The sequence below is a fragment of the Microtus pennsylvanicus genome, chromosome 12 (genome assembly GCF_037038515.1).
Source record: "Microtus pennsylvanicus isolate mMicPen1 chromosome 12, mMicPen1.hap1, whole genome shotgun sequence".
NCBI lineage: Eukaryota > Metazoa > Chordata > Mammalia > Rodentia > Cricetidae > Microtus > Microtus pennsylvanicus.
In genome coordinates, this window is record NC_134590.1 from 86,320,995 (window position 1) to 86,346,499 (window position 25,505).

Consider the following 25,505-nt stretch of genomic DNA (forward strand, 5'->3'; position numbering starts at 1 on the left):
ATACATGTATATAAAGAGAGAGAGAGAGCATGTATGTATATTTTAAAACCCTGCCACAGTTTCCCCTCACTCCTCTCCTCTCCTCCCAGTTCCTAGTTCCTCCCTGATTTCTCTGTCTTCTTCCCAATCTACTGTTCCTCCATTGCTGTTCAGAAAAGGGCAGGCTTTCCATAGATATAAACAAAACATCAAGTTGCAATAAGACTAAGCACCTCTCCATGTATTAAGGCTAGGCAAGGTAACCCAGTATGAAGAATAGGGTCCCCCAAACCAATAAAATAATCAGACTTAGTCCCTGCTTCCACTGTTCGGAATCCCACAATCAGAATAGACTACAGAACTGTAACATATATGCAGAGTGCCTAGGTCAATCACATGTAGGCTACCTGTTTGTTGGTTCAGTCTCTGTGCACTACTGTGAGTTCAGGTTAGTTGATTCTATGGGTTTTCTTGTGGTATTCTTGCCCTTTGACTGCTACAATCCTTTCTGGCCCTCTTCTACAAGATACCCGAGAGTTCTCAGGAGTCCCCTAAGCATTGTCTATTGTTTGACTGTGGGTCTGCATCTGTTTACATCAGTTACTAGATGAAGTCTCTCTGATGAAAACTGGGCTAGGCCCCAATCTAAGAGTATAGCAGAATATCATTAGGGATCATTACATTGAGTTTTTTTTTTTTTTCTGCTTGCATTGAGTTCTATCATAGGTCTCTGGGTCATCAAGCCTGTGGGTCTTCTGGGTTTAAGTTACCTCATTCAGGATCATTTTTTTCTAGTCCCAACCATTTGCCTGTAAATTTTAAGATGACATTGTTTTCAACTGCAGAGTAATACTCCATTATGTAAATGTACCACACTTTTTTTTAATCCAGTCCTTGGCTGAGGACATCTGTTCTGGGCATTATAAATTAAGTTTCTATAAACACAGTTGAACAACTATTGTTGTAGTATGATTGGGCATCCTTTGGGTATTTGCCCAAAAGTTGTATAGCTGGGTCCTATGGTGTGATGGTGCAGCATGCTTTTATTTCTAGCATTCAGAAGGCAGAGTTTGGTGGATCTCTGAGTATGAGGGCAGCCTGGTATACATAGCAAATCCTAGAATGGTCAAGTTTAGGCAACAAAAGAAATTATCAAGAGAAAAAAACCTGGTGAAGATGAAATTGAATGAGGTGGCCATATTCCAGTCTCATTAAGCAGAACCCGGCAGCTTCAGTCACAAGTTTTAGAGTTGAAGAGAGAAGAAAAGGGTTATAGAATTTGCCTCAGCTTCTAAGAAAAGCTGATGAGGCCAGGAATGTATCCCTGAATGGAAGTTAAAAGAGGCCATTTCGTGAGGCTGTCAATTTGAAACCTGAATTGCCTTGGAGACCCCAAGATGTTAGAGATGGCAGAGTTGTGGGGAACCTCATGAGAAGAATTGCAAGCAGGGAGTAGAATCAACCTAAGAGAAAAAAAGTGTGTGGCAGTCAACAAAGTTGAATAGAGTTGGCGATTAAGAAAAAGTGTTTAGATATCAGATATGTAGATGAACTGTTTGAAGTTTGCCCAGTTGGCTTTTGGTCTTGCTTTGATCCAGTATTTACTCACTGTGCTCCCTTTCCTACATTTTGGAATGGCAATGTGTATTCTATGCTCTTATATGTTGAAATTATGTGATCTGCTTTTTGATTTTGTTTCGGGATCCAGCTGAGTCCAGTTCTATTGATTTCCTGCCAAGGTTCAGGTGAGTTGCCTCCGCTTAGTGAAAATGATTTTAGGATAGCTCTATACTGAAGAAAAAGACCCACATGCCTGCAGTTCCAGTCATGACTTCTTATTGTTTTGCTTTAATTCTAATGGTCTTGCCCTAATTGTCTATGATTTCTCAGTTTTAATTATTTGTCTCAATTCTAATACCATTTTTTGTTAAAAATCCCTGTTCCAATTCATTCTTGTTCTAATTACTCTGAATTCTCCTTCTCCTCCTCTTTATCTTCCTTCCCCTTCTCTTCCTCCTTCTTCTTTCCTACATTCTTTATCCTTCTACATTCTTTAGTCTTCCAGTCTCACTTATCCCCCACCTTATTTTTTCCACTGTTACAATTTCCCAAGCATTCATCCATTAGCAACTTGTCAGAAAAAAAAACTGCAAGGAAACTTCTCAAGGATACAGACATTCTTTGAAGATGCATAGCAAACGTATCAGCCAGCTTGTAGCTAACTGCAGCTGCAGCTGTGAGGATGTCCCAGCCATCTTTTAAAGGGGACACTACAGGATACAAAGGGAAAAAATAAATCATTGAGAGATCTAAGGAAAAGGCAAAGAATACATACATTATTTTACATTACTTAAATGTAATTAATGGCATGGTTATCCTTTTTTTTATCACCTGGATCTTAGGACCTAAACAAAAACAGCATATTGCATCAAAAGCTGGTAAAAAGTGTTAATTGCTATTTTGAATGAGAGTAGGAAGGTGCCAGTGAAGTAAGCTTAGGAAAACATGGCTGCTATTGATGTCTTGAAGGACTATGCTATAACAAGGTCAGGCACCTGCAATACTGCCCTAGTTCACTGTAAATCCTCTGAAATGCGTAGATCCTACAAGGTCAGACACCTGCAATTTCATAAGTAAAATCTGTGAAAGTTTCATTTGTGATCTGTCTAGGAGGACACACATCTAGCTAACTTGCTTTGTCAGTAAGGCTAATGACAGAGCACAGGTTTTCTGATTTCTTGCCTAATGTAGAACATAGTTCAGAGAGAAGTCATCTTTCTGACTATCCACAAATACATGTGCCCATAAGATTGAGATGTGATGGTGGGATTATACGTATACATTACCTGAAAATGTACGGTAATGATGAGATAACATAGCTGTTATTGCACAACTGAACTACAGATGAAAGCAACAGTTTTCAGAGTCTGTGGCCCTGCTGGCTTTGCCAGGCAGGGTTCCTCCATCTGAGAGTAATTTCCCTGGTGGGTTGACATCTGAATCATCAATTGATATAAGCCATAATTATGTCATGACCCACAACAACTTGTGATAAATATCGCTGACAATTTTGATTTTATAGGGGGGATTATAGTTAAGAGATTACCATGAGACACAGTAGAGACTCTGGGCTTTGAACCAACTCTGAGACTGTAGACTATGGGAATTTGTCCAACCTTTGAAGCTGGACTAAATGCACTTCACATTATAATATTATTATAAGCTTATGGGATCTAGGGAGTAGATTGTGGTAATTTGAATCTAATTGACCTCCATAATGTCATAAGGAACAACACTATTCAAAGATGCGACCTTTTTGAAGTAGGTGTGGCCTTGTTAGAGGAAGTGTGTCACTGTAGGGGTGGGCCCTTAGGTCTCTTTTGTTGAAGAGTCTCTCAGTGATGTGGAATGCCCACTGTATGCTGTGAATACCATTGGTTAATAAAGAAACTGACTTGTACTGATAGGGTAGAACAGAGCTAGGTGGGGGGAACTAAACTTAATGCTGGGAGAAAGGAGGCAGAGTCAAGGAGAAGCTATGGAGCTGCCACCAGAATCTTGCTGGTAGTCCAGGAGCTTCATGGTAAAATACAAAATAATGGAAATGGGTTAAATTATTATGTAAGCATTAGACAATAAGAAGCTAGAGCTAATGGACCAAACAGTGATTTAATCAATACAGTTTCTGTGTGATTATTTTGGGAGTCTGGGCAGCCAAGAAATTAACAAGCAGCCTCTCCTACTACATCTCAGTGTGACAGTCCACTTCCGTTCTGATCAAGATGTAACCAGTAAAATGTCTACCTGCACACCACCATGCTCTCTGCCATGCTGATAATGTGTTGAACCTTTAAAACTGTAATCAAGTCCCCCAATCATATGTTTTCCCTATAAGCGTGACTGTGGTCATGCTGTCTTTTCATTAGACACCCTAGCTAAGATAGTAATTTTCTTGTGCTTCAGCTGCATTTTGTCATTCAGTTCTTGCTGTTCTTAGATAGCTGGGTTCTGATAGTGCCATATTGCCTTTCTGTTATTGATTGTACTCTTATGCAGGTGTTTAGGCATCTGGGTTTGGAATGATTATAGATCTATGTGCTAAAGCCTGCATTTCTCTTTGTTGGATGCCTGTTTCATTCCTTGCTTTCTGTTTCTTCTCTGGTCTTCTGGTCTAAGTAGTCAAGTATTCTTGCAACTAGCAAATCTTCAGGGTGGCTCTGATGGGATTTTTTTAGGGCCTGCCAAATACCTGGAGCTTTGGTTGCCAATATTGCCTCTGTGTTTCCAAGTACCTGTGTGACTCTGCTTGGGTTGTGTGTACCTGCTTGACTCTGGAACTCCTAGTATGGTGCAGCCTCCAGTGCAGCAAAAGTTTTATGCTAGGGTTATTTACTAGATTCATTCTGGCCTCCAGTAAAGCCCAAGTCTTATTCCAAGTTGTATGTAGAATATAGAATTAGGGGTGTGCACTTTACAGTTATTTAATAGACTTTAATAAGTGTTAGTGAGCTGTGGGCTGTATACAGACTTTTCTTTGGGATGCTAGGTCATACAAAAAAAACCAACACGGAGACTTATATAATTTATGAAATCTCAGCCTTAGCTTAGGCTTGTTTCTAACTATCTCTTTTAACTTAAATTTAAACCATTCCTATTAATTTTCTTTCGGCTTTGTGACTTTATTACCTCATCTCTGTAGTGCCCAATCATTCTTACTCTATTTCTCCTGACATCTCTACCTTCTTCTTCCCAGAGTACTCTCTGCCCAGAAATCCTGCCTAACTGTTGGTCATTCAGTTTTTTTTATTAAACTAATCAGATGGGCACATCTTCACTGTGTACAGAAAGATTATTCCACAACAGTGGGCAAAGTCTAACCTGGGGTCTCTAGATCTGGCCCGGTCTCCAGTAAAGCCAAAACTGTCTTCTAAAAATTGTAGACTAGAAATATAAAGCCAAAAGGGAAGGAAGTACAGTCTGGGAGGGCTTAAAGGGGTTTAGTGAACAGTGGGTAGTATCTTACAAGGGATCCCTAGGACCAGCCTTGTCAGGTAAAATGGCCTGATCTTTGGGCCCTACTCTGGAGCCCAGGGTAGGGAGTGCAGTCTGGGGTTGTTGGGCTGGGATATGAAGCCTAGAGGAGGAAGTGGAGCAATATTTATTTTATAACTGAAAACAATGCACACAAAGGCAAAAGACAAAAATGATTGAACTAGTTGCAAAGGTATTTATAGGTAATCTATCTGTGACATCTTACCTGTTGAAGGCCTTGCTCCAGGGGATTTGATGACTTGAGATATATGTGTGGAATAAGCCCCCCAAAAGACTCTGATTACCTGATGTCATTCATCAAGTAGTCCTGGATAATTTGAGTTATCTTTATTTATAGTTTTTATTATATCTTTATTTACAGTTTCAATGGTTTGCCTGAACAGTTCTACAAACAGTTTTTACTTCCTAAATTTCTAAACATGGTTTCAGTAATTACCAGTTAGCTCCTTGCTTCCCCTTCCATCTTCCAACTCTCCTATAGGAAGCCATTGCCTTTTAGACCTGTATCTCTATTGTCAGAAGCATAAAAGGTTTTGCAAGCTACAAAAGAACTTTTCTAACTAGGCACACCTACAGGTGGAACAGTGTGTCCATTTGGAAGCACATGTGGTTACAGTGTTATGCAAAGTGAGAGGCAGTTTTCTCTCCTGTGGTTAATCTGGTAGGGTGTAGGTTATCATGATCACCTCACCAAACAAAGTTGGATCAATATATTCTACATTTTGTACTGTTCTATTCCCCCTGTGGGTATACCCAGTTTTTCCATTTATCCTATCAGCAAAATCACCTGGAAACTTACTCGTAACAGTTGGCATTGCTTGTCCCTTGCCCTTATATTTATTTCCCTTAAATTCTTGGGGATATTGGTACATATATTAGAAATGAGGGAACTGTGGGTTCTATCATTCTGCTTAATTACTGTTTCTTTAATATAGTTAAAAATCATTCTTTCCAGAACAGTTATGCAAATATGTATCATTAAACTTCAGGGTACTATAGCTCATTTAGACTAGCAGTATGGCTAGTCTAGTGAAGGCAAGGAGAGCATGTAGCATGCATGATCCTTGGGTTATGCCCAGAATTATATAGCTAACTGTCCACAAGTTCTTGCCAAGTGAATCAGTCTCTCCAGGGGCCTTGCAGTGAGAAGAGCAGCTCATGCTATTCTTAAACATTATTCCCCAAAGAAGTTTCATGGCTCCGGCAATCTCCCCTTTTTTTGCTTTTATAATTGAAGCTCATAAACATCATATAGAGCCACGTGTAGGGCAAGTCTTAATCATTTGTAAAGGACTGGGAAAACAGTAATTAAGATTAAAAAGAAGCTAACAGCAACTGCCAAATTGGTGATAAATGTGCAGAAGTGTTTTTGTTGTGGCCATAAAAGGGGTAATTGAATTAAAAAAAATGAGATACAACCTTCTTGGCAGAAAATATCTGAAGATGTATATGAGAGATAGTTGCAACTTATTACAGTGTACACAAAGCAGCACTCTCATATCAGGGTGGCAAAAATTAACAGAAAAAAATACACATGGAAGCTATCTGCTTGTAATACACATATCAGGATCATCGGAAGAATTTATACAATTAGCAATAAAACATTACTTAAGGTCAGTCACCCCCTGGGCTGGAGAATTTAGGGTAGTGAGAAGGGAATATGAGCCAAACCCCTTGTCAGGTAGGGACTGAGAGATGTTGGGAGAGCCTGGCAGCCAGGTCCAACATTGATATGTTAAATAGGCACCTCAGTCATATATTCCGGGTGTGAAACTTAACATCCTAGCCCTTTGCTGATAATAAACGACAAGGGGTGATCTATTCATATATGAATACTTCTTGTTCACATTGGAGCATCTCTGGGGACCCAAATATTGACCAACGCTGGTTGCTTTACTCACTGTTCAGGTTTTATAGGACCATTTGGGCCTAAGGACCTGCAGGCAGCAGTTGGATTAGTTTGAAGAAAACTGCTGGAACAGATGTATATTAAGGGCAGAAAATAAAGCTAAGGAGTTTTAGGTGGAAAATATTTTCTTAGGTGTATATTTTAAACTTCTAAGCCCATGGTCCTGACAGCTAGGGGAGGGGTGTCCCAAAACCACTTAAAGGGGAAGAGACCACACCCACTCAGAAATTGGCAGGTAGGCAGATTGTGTATTGGGAGTACTTATCTGGAGTCTATTTTGACCTGTGAGGGATGGAATCAAGCTGATTTTCTGAAGCTTATTAGCCTCCCTTTTCAGAGGCAAAAGTTTCAGATATGTAAGTTTTATCATTGTAATGTATTGAAATCCACACTGTAGAAAAGGCAGCAAACACATGCCTTTGAGTTATAATAAAAGTTTGGAAACATAAGAATGATTGTGGCTAAAAGTATTACTATTCTTTCCTCTACCCAGAATACCGAGTTTATATAGATTAAACTTATATTTTTGGTGCAATGAGAAGCACTTTTAACTCTATATTTAGAAATCAACCAAAGGAAATTTAAAATCTTGAGCTTGTTATTATGATAATAATAGTCAGTGTTTATCAGAGCTAGATCAATAGCGTATCAGAACTCCACTGATTAATGTTAAGTCTCTGAACTTTTGAAGTCTCAATATAGAGAAAGTATAGAGAGGGAAAGAAATATGAAACATTTTTACTCCTCTTATATACGTTAAATAATTTTTGTCATAATTTATTACATTTTATATAAATTTGTATTTCTAAATCTTAAAATACCTTCTTACATCTTAAAACATTTTTTTTAGATTCTTATAGTTTACACTTTAAACTTATACTTCTTTTCACCCTATTCAGACATTCACAAAAAGACACAGGTGATTGATTACTGAAGCAATTAGTATAAAGCAATTTCCTTTAAATAAAGGAGAGTTAAAAAGTTACATTGAAACCTGTTTGGTGAACTTATCTCTCCTTGAAGTCAGATAGCAAGGCAAATTATTTTTAGACCTGGTAATAGCTTTAGAAGGCTTATAAGGCCTGCGGCCTGATTTTTACATATGAAAAAAACTGAGAAGGCAGCTGAACCCTTGGGAGGAGCTGGGTGCTTGCCGCTATTAAAGCTACACTCGGTCAGTATCTTCAAAGATCTGAGAAGGACAAATTATGACTGGAAGTGTAATCTAAATGGTCTATGTATCAAATAAAAAGACAGAGGTCCACTACCCAGATGGACTGTCTTAGGTTTCTATAGCTTTGTTGGGGGCAGTACTGTTTATTATGGGAAGATTAAACATCTTAAATGCCAGGGAATAAGTAAGGAATTAATTACACTAATAACTAGCATTACTACAAGGGTAGTTATAAACATATGAAAGAATTTGTTCATTTATAGGGTAGGATTAATCATGAACATATTTTTAAATTATCATTAACAGTTTATGTTCATAGCTTTCCCAAGGCTCGGACATTATGTTCAATCCATGTTGAATTGAGCCTTAAAAATAAATAATCATTTTGAATTGAAGTTCTTTTATTATTGGAATAAAACTTTCAAATCATAAATACAATCCATAGGGAGACTGGCAATTTTATTAATCCCTTTATAATGCCCCATGGATGAAAATAGCTGTTCTATGGGTAAAAATGGAAAAAAAAAAGTTTATTCCAAACTGCCAACACTATCTCTAGGAAAGCAAGGAGATGGTAGAGGAAGAAGATTTTCAGGGTCAAATAGTTGGTCCTGAGGTTGCATAAATAATAGTAATCAGTACACCATTATTCAAAACACTATGGGGAAAAAGTCTTCTAACTAGATAGGGCCACAGAGAGTTATTGGGTTCTGTGACCCCAAGAAGGGCCTCTAAGAATCTTTTTATAAGTGTTGGAGAAGGCGGCTTGTTGGTTCCGGGCCACCCAGCTAGCTTAGACCCGAAATAACCACACAAACTATTTTAATTAAATCACCGCTTGGCCCATTAGTTCTAGCTTCTTATTGGCTAACTCATATTAATTTAACCCATTTCTATTAACCGATATATATCATGGATTACATTGACAGATTTTAGTATGTTGAACCATCCCTGCAATTCTGGGATGAAGCCTACTTGATCATGGTGGATGCTGGTTCTGATATGTTCTTGGATTTGATTTGCCAGTATTTTATTTAGTATGTTTGCATCATTGTTCATGAGTGAGATTGGTCTGTAATTGTCCTTCTTATTAATGTCTTTCTGTGGTTTGGGTATCAGGGTAATTGTAGCCTCATAAAAAGGGTTTGGCATTGTTACTTCTGTTTCTATGGAATAATTTGAGGAGTGTTGGTATTAGTTCTTTGAAAGTCTTGTAGAATTCTGAGCTGAATCCATCTGGTCCTGGGCTTTTTTTGGTTGGAAGACTTTTGATGATTGTTTTTATTTTTTCCTCAGTTATAGGTCTGTTTAATTTGCTTATCTGGTCTTGATTTAATTTTGGTAAGTGATATTTATCCAGAAAGTTGTCCACTTCCTTTAAGTTTTCTAATTTTGTGCAGTACAGGTTTTCAAAATATGACCTGATGATTCTCTGTATTTCTTCTGTGTCTGTTGTTATGTCCCCCTTTTCATTTCTGATTTTGTTAATTTGGATATTCTGTCTTTGTCTTTTGGTTAGTTCGGGTAAAGGTTTGTCTATGATGTTGATTTTCTCCAAGAATGAACTTTTTGTCTCATTCTTTGTATTGTTTTCTTTGTTTCTATTTTGTTGATTTCAGCTCTCAATTTGATTATTTCCTGTCGTCTAGTTCTCTTAGGTGAGTCTGCTTCCTTATGTTCTAAATTCACTAGTGTGGAATTTTTCCAGCTTCTTTATGTAGGCATTTAGTGCTATGAACTTTCCTCTTAGCACTGTTTTCATTGCGTCCCATAAATTTGGGTATGCTGTATAGCCATTTTCATGAATTTTAGGAAGTCTTTAATTTCTTCCTTTATTTCTTCCTTGACCCAGGTGAGCATTGTTTAATTTCCATGTGTTTGTGGGTTTTCTGGAATTAGTATTGCTGTTGGCTTTTAGTTTTAAACCACGGTGATTTGAGAAGGTACATTGGGTTATTCCTTTTTTTTTTTTTTGTATTTGTTGAGGTTAATTTTGTTACTGAATATGTGGTGAATTTTTGAGAAGGTTCCATGAGGTGTTGTGAAGAAAGTATATTCTTTTCTGTTTGGATGCAATATTCTATAGATGTCTGTTAAGTCCGTTTGAGTCATAACATCTGTTACTTCTCTTATTTCTCTGTTCAGTTTTTGTTTGACTGACCTGTCCAGTGGTGAGAGGGGAGTGTTGAAGTCTCCCACTCTTAATGTGTGGGGTTTAATGTATGATTTAAGCTTTAGAAGTATTTCTTTTACATATGAGGGTGCCCTTGGATTTGCAGCAAAACCCACTTGATTGTCTCTTTAGATGCCAAAAAAGCTTTCAACAAAATACAACATCCCTTCATGATAAAGGTCTTGGAGAGAGCAGGGATATAAGGAACATACCTAAACATAATAAAGGTATTATACATCAAGTCAACAGCCAACATCAAACTAAATGGAGAGAAACTCCAAGCAATTCTACTGAAATCAGGAACAAGACAACGTTGTTCACTCTCTCCATATCTATTCAATATAGTTCTTGAGGTCTTAGCTAGAGCAATATGACACCAAATGAGATCAAGGGGATACAAATTGGAAAAGAAGAAGTCAAACTCTCACTGTTTGCTGATGATATGATAGTTTACATCAGTGATTCCAAAAAATTCTACCAAGGAACTTCTACAACTCATAAACACTTTCAGTATTGTAGCAGGATACAAGATTAACTCTATTAATCTGTATATCACCACATGGCTGTGGCTTACTGGGTAAAGTTCCCAGAGTCTATTTCCACTTACTCTATGGTTTCTCCCCTACTCTGCCATTTTCCTCTCAGCATTTTCCCGCCTACCTTATTTCCTATGCAGGCCCAAGACAGTTTATTTATTAGCCAATGGTATTCACAGCATACAGAGGAAAATCCCACATCAAATAAGCAAAGGTTATATACAGTGCAGAGAATACATATAAGGATTTAGGGCTTCTCGGGAGTACACCCCAGAGTCAGGATTTCCTTGGGATTACAGGGTATTAGTTCAGGATGTTTACATAGCCTGGGTCTATTCTAACTGCTTCCCCATATCTGGGAGAATGTAGGGCACAGAGTCAGATCACTTGTTTTAAGACCACTATCAGGCTATAAGCACAATTTTTCATATTCTTGGGCTCTTCATTCCCCCCTTGAGTTTTTATCAGAATCAAACTTTCATTCATTTTGATCATTGTACAGTTATATTTTATTTAAAGCAGGTTGAGCATCTTATTGTATTATATAATTATTTTAGCCAATGAGTATCTGTTGATAGATCTTGGGCTATTGGTTTTAGCAGGTACTTTTTCTGGTATGCCAATAGGCATTGTATCATGGGTAGCTATTCCCCTCCCCCCCCCCCATGTCAGGGAGTTTTCTTTTAATTTACCTTTTTTTATTTTATTGTGGAAGTAGGAGTGATGTACTGAAATGGGGCTTTGATTTTCAGGGACCAGAAAGGTTGAAAGATTAGTCAAAGGTAAGGAAGGGATTTAGGCAATGGGGCATTTATCAGAAGAAGCTGGTTTATTGACTCAGCTGATGATAAGGAGCATTCACATAGGTCAGATTCGGTCCTTGTCAGTTTTCAGCAAGTCAAGGACTCTCAGTCCTTTAGAGCAGATTGACGTCAGCAGCTTATGTCTGGAAGTGTCGGTCAGTCAAGTAGAAATCTGCTGAAGCACATATAGACTAGGGACAGAAGTTAAAATTTAGGAATTTAAAGGAAAATATTACAGTTGGAACTTTTAGGCCCATAGTCCTAGAAAGTCTATGGGGAAGGGGAGGAGTCCCAAGACCAGGAAAGTGAGAGAGAGAGAGAGAGAGAGAGAGAGAGAGAGAGAGAGAGAGAGAGAGAGAATATCATCCACAGAAATAGATAAGTAGAGAAATTTAGGCTGTACTTATCTGGAGTTCTTTTGACCTGTTCAAGGTGGATCCAAGTCGACTCCCTGAAGCTTACAACTTATTTTATTTTATTGTTTTTAATTTATAAAAAGATATAAAATTCTTAGATGCATTAGCATTACCTTTCTGCATTGAAATTCATATTGTAGAAAAATCAGATAACTGAGGTCTGTAAAACAGCCTGGGTAGACTAATATCTTTGAGTCCCATCATAAAATATGGATTTGGTTTTAAAAAAGCATGAATTTTTTTTTTTATTATTTACCAGGAGACAGGTGGTTGATTACTAAGTGCAGTCATTGTAGATCAAGTTCCTTTTAATAATGGAATAGTAAATAATTACATTGAAATCTGTTTTGTAAGTTTATTTCCTTTCCAAGTCCCATAAACAAGGTAAACTATTAATAGCTGTAAGGAAGAGAGAGAGAGAGAGAGAGAGAGAGAGAGAGAGAGAGAGAGAGAGCGCTATGGCCTGAATTTTGCACATAAAGGGAGCTGTGAAGGCAGCTGGAGCCTTGGTTGTTACTGTTAAACTTACAGGGCTATCATTAGTCTAGTCATCGAATACCATCAGAGTTCTGAGAAAGATAAATTTTACCCAAGAAAGCAGAAGTACAGACCAAGTAGCTTCCTGAATCTATTAAAAAAATATTTCCTGGCTACCTAGACAGCTACACCCGGTTTCCCCATAGTCATTGGGGACAGAGATCTCAGAGGACCATAAGCCTTCTGCTACCAGGCTCAGAAGATCTGACAGAATTTTCTGTGGAGTAGGAACTTTGGGGGGGGGGCACCAATCATTTGTCTATGCAGAGCAGGGCCATTGATTTCCCCTTCGTCTTGTTTGCCCCACACTCTGGACAGTGTCTTGGCAAAGGAGCTCCAGGTGGAGGTTCTCTGTCCCATCCATATTCTTTGGAAGAGATATGGGTGCTGCCAGGAACTGGCATGTCTTTTTATTATGAAAAGATTTTTTTTCTATTGAACATTTTAAATGCCATATTCTGCAGATCTCTGAAGCATTTGAGGACTGTCTATCTAATTGATATATCTGAACAAACAAACTTTGTTTCTAGTTACTCATTTTAAGCTTACTTTTGAAAATATATATAAGGGGCTAAGTAAGGCTTATCCCTGTAATTAATTATATTAGTACTCTGGATGACTATAATTAAAGACTTTGATAACTTATAAGATGACCAACTATTAACTTGTGTTTTTTAAAGTTTATTATAGTAACTTTCATAAGATTAGGATTTTATTTCCATTTTTAAAATTATCCTTAATTTTTACAATATGTTAGTAGTAAAGAAACCAAAGTAGTCTCTCTGTGGGTGAAAGCTGAACAAATTTGCACCAAACTGTTAAGGCTATTTCCTGAGAAATCAAGGAAAAGTGACAGGGGAGAGATCCTCCAAGCCAAAGGAGACCAGGAGAAAAGGGACCTGTGAACTGGGGGTGTGTGTGCAGGGACTGAGGGAACCCAGAGGCCTGCATTGCCCTTGACAAGCCATGGGGACCCTTACCCAATTGACCAGTCCTGGGAAAAAGACCCTTTAGGGAGACCAGAAACTCTATTATAGAATATAATATATAATGTATATTATTTACCAAATATCTTATTTGGTCAACTATCATATGGCATTTTCAAAATTGCTAAGATCTACATGGTAGTCTTGCCATATATTTGCAAACCTCAGCTGTTTCCCATGATCTCTTAATGTCTTTAAAATCATTATGACCTAGGTGACTCCTAAATTACAAAGGGTAGCTGCCAGAACCAAGTATATTTTTGCATATAAAAGCATAGAGGTGAATCACGCTTTAATGTCTTATTAAACAAACATCGTTTTTGATCCTGTGTTTATAAACCGGTTCTTAAGACAGGACAGAAATTATACAAAAATCTTATCTTGATTTTCGAGCCAGTTCTTTAACTGCATAAAAGAATTTTCTACACTTGAATCTCCATTACATCAGATCCAATGACCAGAGTGCCCAGAGGTAAATTCTAAGCTTGGGTAGTAAGAAAGGCCTGCAGCCAGGATGTGCTAAACCTAGCTGACTCCTACATTTAGAAACAAGCATTTAATAGCCACATCCATGCATTTAAAGCAGACAAAACTTTTCTTAAATTCTCCAGCTGAAATGTGAGGAGGGGAGAAGGGGAGGGAGGGCGGCAGAGCCTTTGTGTTTTCCTGATGGAGCGACTACTACAGATGCTACTCAACCGGGTATTTCTTGCTGTGCAGCTTTGGAGCATGTACCCCATATTGTGAGAACTAAAACTATTTTAATCTGGAAGAAGCTGCTGGTAGTGGTCGCGACTCTGTGCCCAGCCTCACTGCCACCCCTGTCCTTCATGCCATGCCTGCCTGGCTCATCATTGGCACCTGGGGTCAAGGACTGTGGCATCTGCTGGGGAGGGGCAGTCATGTCCCTGGCTGACAGAGCCACACTCACCAGTCAGATAGATGTTATCTGCACAACTGCAGTGTAGAGCCTGGATGCTTGAGATGGAGAGGGGCAAAGAAGTCTGACAGGAACTGCCACTGTATTCCTAAAATTCTGAAAATAAGAGAACACAATCCAAAAGGGGCCTGAGATTTAGAGGAAGTTTGGCCCATAGTGGGAATTAATTCACAAGCAAGAACAACTAATGAACCAACAGTAAATGAGAAAGGGAGTCGACAGAAATAAGACGAGGAAAAAGCATACACAGAAGGAAAAAAAACTGCAGTGCGCCACATGGTTCCAAACCAGTACTGAAGGAACCCAGATAAACCATCTAATGGTCTGAAGACTGGCTGAATCTTCATTCTCTCTCCTCTGGCTCAGAGGGCAAGAGCATGTCGGCCTCTTCTATACTGAACCCTCCGTTTGTCTGGACACCAGATACAAAAAGCTGAGAAAAACTTACTGATCGACTAGAACCAGTAGAAAAAAGTTGCCAGAAACTGGGGTGTCTTCCAGAACTGGGCACTTCCTAATACGGGCCACCATAATATTGGGTTCAGAGGTTAGGTGAATATTTGGAATCAGGCACTGACGTCTATAACTAGGAGCATCTTTATTCAAAACACCACGAGAAACAAAAACTTCTAACTAGTTATTCAGAGAGTTATTTAGCTCTGGTACCCTGTGAAGGGGCTCTAAGAATCTCCCCGTCCCCCACAGGGTTTCTCTGTGTAACAGCCCTAACTGTCCTGAAACTGGCTCTGTAGACCAGGCTGGCCTCTAACTCACAGAAATCTTCTTGCCTCTGCCTCCCGAGTGCTAAGGTTAAAGGTATGTGCCATCAGTGCCCAGCCTCTAAGAATCTTTTTATAGCCAAAGTTTATACACAGGGCAGAGTACATATTGGGATTTAGGGCCTCTGGGGAGTGCAATGGAGAGTCAGAATTTATAACCTCTGATAGCAGAGGATCAAGATATTTACATAGCCTGGGTCTATTCTAATTGTTTTCCTGTATCTGGGAGAATGTAAGCAGCTTTAGTGGGGAGGTGATGAACTTCCGGGTGGGGAGTCTAGAGGAGTTATGAGGAAGAGAGGGGGTAAGTGTCCTTATAAGGAGGGGTAGCAAGGGGCTCCAGAGCAGATATGGGCTCTTTATCACATGCCATTGCCTGGCGAAGCACACTCCAGAAAGAAAATTCTGTAGGAGGCATGCGTATTCTTTCCTCCACTCTCTGTATACCAGTTCTTAGTATTTATCCCTACTGAATCCCATATTTCTACATCTAAAATTTCTAGGTCTGGAAAGTTACATTACAATATTCATATTTTGTGTCACATTAACTTTTAATCAATAACAATTCTTAGAATTGATTCCAGCATACTCTGCAAGCATTTTTAAGTGTTTATTGTTTCACAGTTTTTTGTTTGTTTTTTTTTTGGGGGGGGGGTATAGGGAAACAATGCTGAAAAGTATCTATGACAAACCTTCCACTGAAAATATAAGACTCCAAGCTCTATTCCACTTCCCATTTAGCTTTATTTTTGGGCTCTAATTGAACTAAGCTAATTTAGGAGGAGTATCACATTTGCATGTCTTCTGTGAAAACATACTGCTGGTGTTTATCTTCTTGGTTATAAAACAATATTCAGTTTTCCTAGTGATACAGGAATCTGGTATGCATTGTGGAAACTCGGGCTCATTGTTTGGAAATTTAACAACATTTGGGGACTAGATAATCAATGTTTTTATTAAATTAAATCTCTTTGCATTATAATACATTTATTCCTTTGATACGCTCTTAAGCTACTGTGGTAATTTAATCCTTTAATGTCCCTTTAATATGGGAAAACTAGGAATGTGTTTGACTACATAGTAGCAATAAATTATAAAGGTAACATTTCAAACCACAAAACAATTGGTAAATTATTGGATGAACAACTGAGTCCATTTAGGTTAAAAGAAAAATCACATTTCTATTTTCTGCTATTATCTCATGTGTTTTTATATTGTATTAAAGGTTTATTTTTAAATGAAACAATAGTTCTGAATATATATATATAATCTTATATATGCATAATTTTGAAAAAAATATGGTTTCTTAACCATTAAAAGAAAAGCCTGATGGACCTGCAGTATAAAGTATTTAACACAACTGCTCAACAGTAAATCACAATGATAAGCAAATATTGCAGATAGATGTATAATGTATATCATAAAAACTTGTTGGGTTTCTGTTTGGAAATAGATGACACATACAGATGAGAAAACTGTATGCTGTGAATACCATTGGTTAATAAAGAAACCGTCTGGGGCCTGCACAATACAGAATAAAGTACGTGGGAGAAACTAAACAATGCTATGAGAAAGGAGGCAGAGTTGAAGAGAAGCCATGTAGCTGCCACTAGGAACAGACTTACTGGAACCTTGCCATATTGATAAAAATGGGTTAAATTAAGATGACAGAGCTAGCCTATAAGAAACTAGAGCTAATAGGCCAAGCAGTGATTTGATTAATGCAGTTTTTTTGTGGTTATTTTGGGGCTGAGCAGCCAGGAAAAAACAAGCAGCCTTCCCACAACAGATTGGTGCTCCAACGTGTGCTAACTAAATTCACGAAAAAGCTGAAAGGGCTTGGAAAGAAATTCTAGACACACACACACACACACACACACACACACACACACACACACACACAACTTATAGCTGCATTTTTTTTTTCTGCTGGCAGCATGTTACAGCTTCTTTAAGAGAGGTCTTCCTGATTCAATATTAACAACTACAACAACAACAACAACTGCTTGGCTTTGAAAAGGGTAGCTTCCTTGGCCAAGCATCCAGCATGAACTCTGAATCTTTTGGGAGGTCCAGCTATGGAGCTTTTAAATGGGTTTTGTGAACAGAGTGCTGCAACTTGCTAAATGGCAACACAGACCTGCTGTGACCTGACCCTGGATCTGGGGTAGAGAGAATGGCTCTCAGAGGCAAGGAACAGACCTCTGACATGTTGGACTGGTTGGAGACAAAAGGCAAAGCAACTTTAGTCTTAGTAAAGATGCTTAGCCACTTACCATTTTAAGAAGCCCTCTTGGACAGAAAAGGATTTCAGATACACGATAGGACAGATTCAGACATAAAAGACGGCTAAATAAGACATAGTGTGTTTTAAAAATATATGTTGGCTTAGGAGAGAGAGAGAAAAAAGAGTAAAGTGACAGAGTACAGACAGTCATAGATTAAAAAGAGTAAAGACTAATACGTCACATAAAGATGGAATATACACAGAGAGTCTGGATTATGTATATTATTGTATCTTTAAATTATTTGAGTGTGAAGGAGCTAAGTACAGAGAGACAATTCATTGTATGGGATGCTAAGCTAAACCAATCTATATATATTAAAAGTATCTTGATTCCAAAATTTGGGTCTAAGTATTTGTTGCTTTAGAAAAGAGGTTCTTCTTTAGTTTCCATAGAAGATGAGAACCTGTGGATTAATTTCAGACTAATGTGGTTTGATGTACTTAGATCCCATGAAAGGGTGCCATGTATACCCCCCAAAATACTTTGTCCAACAGAAATCAGGAAGTAGTTTTGATAGAACTATGCCCAAATTCCCTGTGTGATTGTTTATAAATATTTGTTTACATGGATATGACACAGATATAAATAATTTGAATTGGTTTGGATCTTTGCTTGTTGATACAAATTTTAGATAAATTTTGTTATTTGCATATTTATGCTCTTGATTAAGGTATTTTGTTTATGCAGTTCATTTAAAATGTAATGTATAATTAAGAAATATAGGTTAGTAGATAATCATTTATAAAGTCAAGCTTGTAGTCATGTTAGTTAGGTTTTCTAGGTGTACAGGGATGTACGGATGTATTTAAGATGGATAGGTTTTCTTCAAACCTTTCAAAGATTGCAGAATATGTACTTAAAATGTTTAAGAACTTAGGACTTTTCACGACAGTGAGGCACTTCTCCTGGTAGCACCAAGCTACCATACCAAGGGGATGATGGGCACTGAAGAGGCTCCTTATGGTGTTGGTTAGCCATTTGGGCAAGAAACTGCTCTTTCCTGAACTGTTTGACAGGACTTGCAGGACACACAGAAAAATGACTGCTGAACTTGCCTAATGGTAAGATGGTTTTTCTGGATTCCCACTTCACGAAAATGTCTGTCAGACATTCTGCAGGACACAGAAGAAAGTGACTGACAAACTGCTAATATAGGTGGAACAGTCTTTGAAATTTCCTGCTTTGTGGAAGAGTCTGCCATGTACCCAACACCTGGAACAAATGAGCGAGAACTTTGTCAGTAAGCCACAGCCACGTGGAGGCACACAGACTAATAGAAATGGGTTAAATTAAGATGTAAGAGTTAGCCAATAAGAAATTGGAGCTAATGGGCCAAGCAGTGATTTAATTAATACAGTTTATGTGTGATTATTTTGGGGCTCACCAGCTGGGAACAAACAAGCAGCCTTCCCACAACCACTGACTGTCTTCTATGACTGAAAACTGGTTCAGGATATCTTTATTGATAAAAAGCTGTTATGAAAAAGTATTTTAAAGGTGGAATCAGCCATTTTAACTTGCAGTGGATTAGGTAAATATTTCGACTCTGAGGCTCATTTTACAGTTTCCACGTCTGCTTTTAACTGTACAATGAACATCTGTACAACATTGCTCCTTAATGAATCATACTATCACTGGTATCTTATCTGTTCGCTAACTCTTGTTCTAGATTATCACTGCACTTGGCATGGCCAGTGAAGACTAATCACTTATCATCATTGTCCTAAGGCTGTGTATCCAAAAGAAGTGTCTTCTGTGGGCTTCTCCTGTCAGAAAATTCTGAAAAATTTTGTTTTTAACAATCAGATTTTTTATCAGGAAGTATAAAAACAATTTAGCTTTTAAACAAATCTTTTCCTTAATGGTGTTAGAAACCTGGACTTTTCTTCTATAGAGGTGATCATTCTCCTCATATTTTTTATCATATTTGCTTTTGTCAAAGAGGAAAATATCTTTTTAAAAATTTGTTTTATTTTATTATTTTTTAAAAGAAAATAAACTATCTTTCTTTCATTTTACATACCAATGCTAGTTCCTACTTCTTCCCCTCCTTTCATTCCTTCTATCTAACCACCATGCTAACACTCATCCACGCCCCAGAGAGGGTAGGGCACATTGCTTTGGGGAAGGTCCAAGGCCCTCCTTCCTATATCCAGGCTGCTATAAGACCTTCAGTTTCTCCATTGTTAAAGAACATTGCTCAACCCATACAGGTTTATGTCAATCATTTTAAAGGTAGAGCTGTTGGTGCTTTTGGAAGATTAGCAGTTGCTTTTTCCTGTTCTTATACAACCTGAATTGTCGGTTACTGTTCTTTATAATACCTTCTTATATTTTTCCCAGAAACATACATTAATAATATGGTTTCTTTCTGAGATTAGAGGAAAGTTAATATGAGTATTCCATTGCTGTAACAAATTAGATCCACATAATGTTATTTCCAAGTTAGCTACATATAGTTTTAATTTTTCTCTCTGATCTTCTGGACCTATACATTTGACCTATCTCATACTTTGTTCTAGCTGAGATAAAGCTCCAATCCATAAAAGCTGAACACCTACCCCCTGAAGAGGATAATTTGGAAGCCAAGATTCTGGTGCAGTTCTTGTGACACCCACATCTCTGTCTGCAAGGCCTTCAATGACAATGTAATTTATTTATATTTTTAATTTTGGTCATATGAGATTGTTGCTTCCTTGAATCTCCTTAAATATGACATTTCCATAGGAGTCCATTTAACACTTTCACAGTCTTAGAAATATCTGTCATTCAGCATTTGTTCCTGTAAGGTGCCTGGATAAATTAAATTTGGTTGTTTGAAATCCTTAACCTGTTTTTTTTAAAATCTTTTAATGCAATACTGAAATTGGTTCTCCATTAAATTCCTCTGCCTGAATCTGAAAATCTTTATGATCTGTTTTATTAAGTATTTTTCTGGGTGTATTTTTCTTGTCATGTCTAGGGATATGATCTCTTCACAGGCATCCTTACCCTCTGGCTCTTAATATCTTAACACACCCTCTTCTGTGATTTTTACCTGAGCATCAGATTTAAGGGTTTCATTACAGATGTATCAGTTGGTGTTAGGTATCCCACCATCACATGCCATCTGTATTTTGACCAGATGAAGATTTATTTGTCTCCATCTGTTGTGAAAAGAGGCTTCTTTGAATGAGGGGTGAGTGCTACACTTACATGTAGGTAGAAAGAAAAGTATTTAGAAAACAGTCATAAATTATATTTTGGGGCACATAGAAAGAAGTAGGTTCTTCTCTCAAACCTGCCCTCTACAGTCACATATAGCTGGATGGTTAGTTTTGAAGTAGCAGGTAAAATTTTCTCCTGTCAAGTAGATCTTAAGTCCAATTAGACAGCAATTGGTAACTCTAAGATAAAATGGTCATTATTCCAACCAGTCATTGTTGTGGTCCATAAACCTTACAGCAAACTATTGATTGTTACTCTCCCCTTGCAACTCCCAAAACACCTTCAGATAATATGAGTGCTAACCCTCAAGGAGGTAGGCACCCTCCAATCCTGGGAAGCAACCAAGGGTAATGACAATAGCCTATATTGTTTTAGCTGTCCCTTGGACTCCCTTGTCCAACAACTCCAAAGACAGCATTTCATCCATGATGCTACTGTTTTCATGGGTCTCAGGTGAATCATCATCACTTCAAGTGTTACAGCTTATGTAAACAATATATTTATGTTTTCACATGTATACATATCGCATATATTTTATGTGTAACTTTTATACCAACCTAAGATAATAAGACCCCCTATGCTTTATCTAGTAATTGATAAATTAGACTTTAAAACAAATGAGAAAAGGAAGGCACTTCATTCTAATAAAAAAAAACATTAGCTAGAAAGATACTGCCATCTTAAGCAAAGATGCATCAAATTCTTGCACATCTGACTTCATAAAAGGCATTTTTCTCTAATCAATTTCTTTTTTCTTCATATTATTTATACTATCTTTTCTTAGTTATATAAAGGTTGTAAAATACATAGATTTATCTTTTTCATACAATACATAAACTTTATTTTAAAAAGCTGACAACATAAATGAAATTTTTCAAAATAAAAGAAATGATTACTGAAGCTAATTGGCTTTGTATCTTCAATGATAGCAGTTCAGAGTTCCCTCAAAAAAAACCTAACTTGGATATAATAAAATATCAATTGTCATGACTTTTTAAGTATTGACACATTTTCTGTATTATATTTACATTTACTGTCTAAAATGTTTAGATATTTATTAGTATTTAGACAGCACATTCTGTCAATATTTATATAGCCATTTAATTTCGTGATAACTATTTAAAAGGTAATATATGTTATTGTATATGATAATCTATTGTTTTCAATATCAACTCTTACAAAATTTTACTCAAATATAAGTTTACATTTATATTATGAATTGAATTTTAACTGTTACATTTAGAATTTCAAGTGAAAATGGGATCTAAAAATCTACAAGTATTTAATCCCAAGTATTTAGGCATTCTCAAAAAACAGGTCTTAATTGCATTTCTGATATTCTAATACCAAGTAAATATGATGTTAACCTATAAGACTATTTACTGGTTAAATGAATGTATACATGTGTAAGTAGCAAAGCTGAATAAGGCTTGGGACATTTAGCAATTAAATGAAAAGAAAGCAGTATTCCTGAGTTCTCTGCTTCAGTTATTATGTCCAGATTTCTGCCTTGAGTTTCTGTCCTGATTGTGGTCAATGTTACTCTGTGATTCAGGGTAGTAAAACAGAATAAACCACGCCCTCAAAAGATGAAGCTAATATCAAATGCTATGTTAAATGAAAATGGTGAAGTGAAGATGAGTTTTGTTTAAAAAACAATTCCATTTCCCACTAACTTTTGGATGTATGTATTGCTTATATAACTTTTTTATGTCTTTCTATTGCTATCCATCAATCTATTTCTTCTCTTCTTTCTGTAGAGCCAATTATTTTTAAGTAATGGATATCATAATTACATAAAAGTTATACCCATTGTGGAAATTTTTAATTATTAATAGAATATTTATGAAATTAGAAGATTTATCTAATTCCTTTTTATATAAAATTGTTTTATTGAATAAAAGTTGATTTACCTTTTGAAGAAATTTTTGATTTCAGTTGGTGACAAGCATAGACATTCACAGTTTTACGAATTCTCTTTAATATCTTAAAACCATTTTTTATGTTATTTACCTTATTTAACTTGCTTTTTTATGAATGTTATTTACAGCATTACTTGACCATGATAATATTTTTGAGACATTTAGTAATGTAGCATTTCTCAAAATATCAGACAATGGAGGTGCAGCAAGGTATTTTAATGCATTTTACCTTAAAAAATTTAGTTGAGACCTAGATTATCTCTCTTTTTTCACACATATATTGAACAACTAATCAATTCTCAATTTTTTTTTGCATCTTAAGAAAATATCTTTTGAACCTATTTTACTCACATAAATATTAATGGACTTATTTTAAACACTTCTTTTCATATAACTATGATTTCAACTAAAATAAGAAGCTTGTCCCTAATGTAACCAACATTTTATAAAAATTCATAAGGCCTAAGAGATGAAAAAAAGCTTAAGAAAACTCACTAGCAAAACTTTTTTTTTTTCAGTTTACCATTTTCTGCTGTTTTGGCATATGTACCAACATCAATCAAAATGCTTCCTTTGTGAAGTGACAGTGCTTAGTGTCTTTTTTCATCTGATTATTATTGACCTTGAATTTTTCAGAAGAGTATTTCAGATTGCCTGCACTACATTTTCATTAAATTGAATAAAATATTGAATTCATATTCAAATGGTTACCTAGTTTTGAATTGCAGGGTTTTTTTTCATTTTTTCTTTGTTTTTCCATAGAAGATACAATATGATCTGCATCATCGATATGTATGATACATCTTAATGAGCATATGTGTTGATATTTTGAAAGTGATGACTCTTTAGGAGCAAACTTTCAAAACTTTTATGTATGTAAATATAGTGTGGAAATCTGCATGTTAGTCCGAAAGAATCCTCAAATGATATAAAAACACTAAGTGCAATGAAAGTTTGTACTCAGGTAAAATTGACAGTATATTTTTATTTATCAGTAGTATTTTATCTGTATACAGCTGTCTGCATCTAATTACAATTAACAAGACCTTAGATTTAATAGACTATTTAGTATTTAAATAGGACTATTTAGTAATAGTCCTGCTTTCATTGATATAGATGAGCATCACAGGGTTAGCTTCCGCAAAGGCACAAACTGGTTATTGGATGTCTTAGTTCCTCATAACTATCCTAAAAAAGTCACCACAGATTCACTAGCTTGAAATAAAATACATCTTTATGTCTCTCAGGTGAGTTGGTCTAAAGTTAAAAAAAATGAAACCTTGTTAAGCTGTAACTGATCTCCACAGAGCTGCCATCTTTGTGGTAACTCTACTGGATAATATACCTCCACATTATCCCCAACCCTAGAGGTGCCTACTTTCCTTGGCCCCTTCAATAGAGGTTTTTGTTTGTTTGTTTTTGTTTCTTTCTCACATAGAATCATTTTTTTATACTAATCTTTGGACTTCTTCTTTCATCTATAAGAATCCTAATAAACTGTAACAGTTAAAATGTTGAAAATGACAGAACCTTTTAAGGACATTTCAAAAGTTTTTTTTTTTTTTCCTACAGTCTCTTTTTCTTTTTTGCATTGGAGGTTGTAAAAGAATGTTTATCATGGTTTTTTTTTTTTTTTGCTTCAGTGACTTTAGGACAAATTTAAAGTCCTAAACTCTGGTGCCAAATATGTACTTCCTAAATGTTCCTTTTGGAATGATGTATAAGAGCTCAGCAATACCAACTCTGCTATTCAGACAGATTTTGACTAGTGGGAATTTGGGGTTTGTTCTACTGCTTTCAAGAATCCCAGCTACAAAAGTAGAAATTAGTTTGAGGGGAGGAGGCATAGCATTTTCTGAACTGTAAAGTTTGTTGAAGACACTGCATTTGCACCTCAGATGCTGGGTGTACTGGACAATAGTTGGTGAGAAACACATGGATCATTGCTGAAATGGCAGTAACGTAAAGCCATACAAGAAAAAAATCCTAATAACTCTACTAATATGATCTGGACTAATAAATATGCCATGCAGATAGAGCTTAAGTGGGGGAGTTTTATTGAGGTAATGGGGATGGGGGATGGGAAGGGAGCAAGGAAGAGGTGTAGGGATAAGTCCCGCCCCTTAGGGGGCGTGTTCGCCTCGGGCTAATGTCTGCCTATAAATTTGGCGAGCGTGCTCCGAGCGGTCTCTTCTACTTTCCTGGTCTCCGCGGGAACGGTGGTTCTGTAAGTCTATTTCTACATTAAAACTATATATATCTTTACAAACTGTCTGCATTCGTTTACGCCACTACATTTTGGCGTCCAACGTCGGGCTATTTTGCCCTCGACTCAAGCGGGTAGCCCGCTAGCTAACACAGCACCCTCCTGGGTGCTGTTTTTCAGTTCGTGACTCCGGCCCTAGTGCCCAGTCCGAGACATACTCGGCCACACAGGCCCATTCTGCCTGCCTTGGCTAAGTTTTACAGCGGAACCCCACTGCCTGAATTAGCGGAAGTTTAAGTACCTGCGGTTTTACAACAAAAGCTGCCACAGCGGCAGATTTGGTCTGACACAAAGTGACTTGGCAGGGCAGTGGTGGCGCACGCTTTTGATACCAGCACTTGGGAGGCAAGGGCAGGCGGATCTCTGTGAGTTTGAGGCCGGCCTGGCAGTGGTAGCATACGCCTTTAATCCCAGCACTTGGGAAGCAGAGGCAGGCGGATCTCTGTGAGTTTGAGGCCGGCCAGGCAGTGGTAGCACACGCCTTTAATCCCAGCACTTGGGAAGCAGAGGCAGACGGATCTCTGTGAGTTTGAGGCCT